This window comes from Branchiostoma floridae, chromosome 2, assembly GCF_000003815.2.
Source record: "Branchiostoma floridae strain S238N-H82 chromosome 2, Bfl_VNyyK, whole genome shotgun sequence".
NCBI classification, from domain to species: domain Eukaryota; kingdom Metazoa; phylum Chordata; class Leptocardii; order Amphioxiformes; family Branchiostomatidae; genus Branchiostoma; species Branchiostoma floridae.
In genome coordinates, this window is record NC_049980.1 from 14,057,199 (window position 1) to 14,063,078 (window position 5,880).

The window sequence follows — 5,880 nt, forward strand, 5'->3', positions numbered from 1 at the left end:
ATTCTTTGCCAGCTAGTATTAGATTAGTAAGTTGCTTGTCCAAAGTTATTCCTGGTAACGTTTTGCTTCATTGCGCCTTTATCCTTCTATGAAAAGTGCTTGAAGAGTTATTAGAAATTGAATGGTCGACCGGCTACATATATTGGGGCATTGATTCATAATATCCGGAGCTGTATCACGATTAACCGTCGTTTATGGGAGCAATGAAATTACACAATGACACGTGAAGAGGAACATAGTGATGACGTAGTAAATAAAACCAATGGCCTATACGAAAATTATAAATGAAATAGTCAGGTTTAGGAAAACTATTTTGAGGATCGAAATCATTTTCAGCTTTTAATGTAAATGGCTCACGTACAGTCTTATTAGTTCGGGAATAGCGGGGACTGTAATTGCAGTTTTCCTTTGTCGTAACTTGGTCACTGAAAATTCTATGTCCCCATTGGGACTCAGCACCTGAGAGGTGTGCGGAAACTCGTTAAAACTTTATCAGTGTGCAGATACCGATTTCCAGCGATCACAGTTTTTGTACTTTGAGATTTAGTGCACCAGGAGTGCTTTGTCAACGAAACTGAGACATTGGATCTGTTCCGAATTAGGGGTTAGACTGTCGTTAGAAAGTTAATGGCGAATCAGGGTGATACCACGCTCCGGTAGGACTGCAGCATGCTGACTGGCATGTCCCGGTATTTCCCATGGGGCAGGGCTATTATCCACAGGTCATTATAAACTACACCAGCTGCATATGATCAGGCAGAGAACGGAATTAAAAAGAAACTCTACATTCACCAACGCATTTCACCACACACTTGGTAGCTATTGCCAGTCTTCCATTTTCATTTTCGTTTCACTACTGTTGTTATTTTTACCCTATTTTACCCTGCGACTTTCATCGTGATATACATAACATGTACAAATGAAGAGCAAGAACTTTGCGGGATCTTTGTGGGATCTTTGGGCGCATTGGTTCTTCCAAATAAATATATGCTATTCAGCCATCAGATATGCTGACAAGTGCTTTTTAAGGCGATTCAGAGTTAGATCATTGTTATCATTATGGATCATTTATGAATTTAGCTCTTAAATCTTAGATATCTGGGTTGGGAGACAGCAAATCAGTTCCTTTCAACTACTCAGGTCCCATGAAATCAGGCAGAAAAGTTTAAGGCAGCAATGATATGTTATTACTGATGTACTTCCCTTCACCTTAGCCATGTCGGATACCTACATTTGCTATGTAGGATACCGTCTACAGTCCCGTTAGAAAACATTGCATGTATGGAAAAACTTGTCATAAATATGTGGATACAAGTTGTCTAAGAGGCTCAATAGAGGCCATTTTGGTTCCCTTTTTATACAGCTGCACAAACTTTGTATTATATCTACACCTCCAGAATGAATCTGTGCTTTCTGTATGTCAATAGAAGGAATAAATCGTGCAATGTAGGTTTCTTGACATGACATGTGAACGCCAGCCGCAGCTGCTTGATTCTGAGAATTTTATTGACTCTAACTTCTGATGTTGGTGTCATTAAGCTTATCTTTCTCGCGCAAATTCAATCACGGAAAACTTGCAACAAAATATGGAATGTTTCTCTGCCGCTGGCAATTGTGTGATCCATCTTTCTCTTGTGATTCGTGTATCGAGAACAAATCAGCATCACTGGTATTGATGCAAACACATCCACAGCCTCCAGGCGATTCTCCACGAGAATACTGAGATAACATGGTGATGAAATGGTGCCTGAACCACAGCGAGAAGTGTATCATCTAGTGCCTGTGCTTTCTCTCGCCTTATTTCCTTTGATCAATGCCATGGATCCATTCTTCTTGATCGGATCTTGTTCTTTCCTCAGGAATCGTGTAGTAGTGATGATGGACATACGTCTTTCTATATTTGAATTAACTTTATCGCTCGACAATCGCACATATTGATGTGTATGACGACAACTACTTACAACAATACTACAATCCTGATCTTTCCTACACATCTAGAGCATCCAATATTACAAATGTCAGTTATATCATGAATCATATCATAGTCATGATTGGATGACTTGGTCCCACATTTGGAATGAAATCGAAGGAAATTGCATGACCTATATATGCAGATTTAGGAGTTAGACATGATAAATGTCATGGAAAAGATCGGTCTGTATACCAGAAAGGGGAAGTGTGTCTTCGTTATGATTATCTTCATTTATGTGCGGAGACGCCCGCTCATTAAACACTGCATTAAACTTCATGATAAGATGCAGCTGTAGAATGAAATCACCAAAAGTCTATGACATGGAACGACCAAAACTGTTTATTTCTGCCACAACTTGCTGCACAGGTAGATTGAAATTTCCTTGATGTCGAAGTGTCATGTGCCTGGAGTATAAAACGTTACAGTTTGCGTCATTCTGGAATGGTTTGTGACGCACTCGGCACAGAGCAAACTAGAATAACCTTATTGGCCCCCAACTGTGACGAAAGTAGAGATCTTGGCTGCAACTATTGCCAAGTTCCTTTCCATCGACACATATATATTTTTGGTTTTATATCCAATCCATTTCATTCTCACAAAATAATAAGGACGTATATCTATGACCAACTACTGCTGGGTTATAGCATTGAACGGTTTCCATGGTACTCGTTCATCAAGCTTTCTTCCGAGACATCAAGATGGAAATTGTTTCAGTGAAATATTTTCGTAATCTTTAATTTACAATCATGAAATTGCTAATGGTTATTAATGTCTAGTATAATTGACGACATGGATTATAAGCATTTGTAGGTTTCAGCTCCATATCATTTTTATCACTTTTGGATACGTACGAATCTGTTTGTTTTCTGCTTCATTAGGTTTTATCGTCGGCTTGGAATTTGGCAGGTGTACGATGAAGTTTCGTGAGGGCTCTGCACTTTACGATTGCATATGCACCTCCATGGACCGTCAATCTCTCACGCGCTGGGATGATTGCTTTTGCTGATACATATCAGCCCAAAACGAATTAGATTTGAAGGTGAACCTTCCCTATTCGTTCCAATTTTCTCTGCCCACATCGGGTAGACGTGATGGGTGGAGTGGGAGTCTCCTGTTAGTAAAAACATCCAACCTGTCATGACGGCACAATAACTGAGAGATACGTCGGTACAAGTCACAAACTCATCCTAACAAGAACTTAACACAAATATGTCTGTGTCTGGGTGATCAAAGTTCAATGACACCCTCTCTCTGCACAGCGATCAAAAAGTTTACAGATCCTTAATGCAGAATGAATATTGTTTGAATTTTACATTATGTTTTGGTCGTCTTTAACGCCGTGTATCATATCATAAAGGGTTACACAGGTCCTATGTTGAGTTGATCGCTCAAGGATCGCCTTCTAGTGAGAAGGGAGCGGTTCCAGTAGATTATGTACATGTGGTTGAATTCCTTCTTCCTAACGCATCTGGTACATATTGGCTGATTAAATCTCAGTAGAGCAAATACCATACGAGTTATACCTTGACTTTTCCGTGGGGTGGAGGAACGTTGGTACATGGCGGAATGACACTGTCATAGAATAAACTTCAATTCTTTAATCATTTGTACTTGTAAAACAAATTTGAAGTCTAGATAAAGCAAATGGTAAGATGATGTATATGATTTGTGGTACACGTACCTTAGATACAGACATGTATTGCAGCTTGTAACCCCAATGACACCAAAACAACATTTGCTGATTACATTCTACCTTCATAACTATTATTCAGTGAACTTAATAACCGTACGTTTGTACAAATATCTTCTGGTGTTATTGACCATCAAATCTTACAAATCATACTTCTATTCATGCCTCCAGGTAATCAGATCAGATTCCCTCGATGACGTCACATTGAACACAGCACTACCGCTTGTGAAAAACCTTATTTTGAAAATCAAATATTATAATAATCACTGTTCTCAAAAGAGCATTCCGGGCGGAAAGAGTTATCACCCCATGTAAGCAATCTAGATTTAAACAGGCGGACTCATTTTTACTTGCGAATGCCTCGACCACATTTCTGTCTTTTTTTTCAAAGTAACGTAATGGAAAAAAGCGACCCTCGTATAAATGATTTGATTTCTTGTGCAAACAAGTACATTTATGGTGCAGTCAATCGTTTCATTGTAGGAGCTTTGCACGATAATTGGCTCCTTCAAACAAAGTACAGTGAGGCATTAAGGTTAGAGATCCAATAGATAACAGCATATTCCGGTGTCTCTGAGACCAGGATTATGCTTCAACATAATATTTTTAAACAGAAAGTATCTTTGTCGACTATAGCATAACGAGTTGTTAGTAAGTAGTACCACATCACAACATTTAAGATTTGGCGCTTTTTGGGATGAAGTAACTTTTTTTCGGACGTCACAAATCGATAACAGTACTTTGAACACCGGCGTCGTTGCCAAAGGCAGCTGCAGGATCTCCCCATAAGATAAAACAAAGCTGTTAGAGCTGAAAGGCCGACAAACCTTCCCTATCTGTGATGAAATCTTAGTCTCTTAAATGAACGTCTGTTTTTCTAGCTAGAGCCTGTCGTTTGTCACCCGCAGTCGTATATATGGCACAGCGGAACTGACCGTTTTAGACTGGCAAGGGTGTTCTCAAACGCAATTGACTATTTACTGGTGTGATACCTGACTAGTCCAATTGGTGCCGGGAAAAATAAGCGTATTTCAGATATATACTGATACCTTACATGATAACATGACAAAAAGGTCACTCAAATACATGTCACGTGATTGTTTATGATTCTAAATGTAGGATAGGTTAATCTTGTATAAATTGTTGTTTGATATTTGCTGTTACGTAAGTATCATGTAATCCAAGGCAAAAAACCATGTACAAGGATATTGTAAGTGACCGACTGATACATATGTGGAAGTCCATTGCGTCCTGTGGTGTGTTTTATTTCCTATTTCCCAGAGGAACACCATTAATTCAACAAATCTGCAGGGATCTCTCTTAACAAGTGCCACGGGAAGTGGGGCAAGCTGAAGGTTTGCCTGAATAGCAGCTTTTAAGACATAATTACTATTTATACCGAGTAAATTGTGTCTCCAGACGCACGACTTAGCAGCTTGGCTGACCTTCACGGTTATTCCAGAAGTGCTAACTGATTGCCTTTACTCCACATGTCATTGCGTGTGAAGTGCCGTCCTCTCTCAGTAATGATTTTGGAAAATTGGTGCAAATCCGGCCCTAACAACTGCCTGCATCGAATATCCTACTTGGTGGGTAGCTTGCTTCATGGACACGCATAAACTTTACCGTGTTGTCAAGCCTATAAACTGCTATCTCCGCTTGTAATCCCTCGTAATAACCTAGGCTGTGTTCGGTGGTATGGAACAAACTTTGCCTCAGTAAAGATTTTGATTAATAGGGCACATATGTAGCAAGACCTGCCCAGAATGGAGAGGAATTATGAGTTTAGCCCGAAGCTGTCCCTTCAATTAGACTGGTAGCTGTACTTTGTATTTACGCCTTTGGCCATACGAGCCCTACACGTCCATCTTCTTGTCCTAGTCGAGGAAGGTCATATCAAGTGAAGCATTGAAAATGGTACGCCTTGTGGGTTTGAAGAACGTTTACTACAAAGACATATATGGAACCGGAAAATGCTCTAGCCAGGCGTTCTTTCAATGGAGTAGGCATATCAATCGAAATGATAGCGTGATCTAGCACTATCTCTATTGGAGACACATGATGGTAGCGTGAAGAAACGGAAAAATGTTTTAAACTCGACAGTTCTCCTGGCCCGTGAATAAGAACAATTTTAAGTAAGTTCAACAAAGAAACAAACAAACAAACAAATAAATAAACAACATGATTTGACAAATGCAACCTTCTAATCACGATCGAC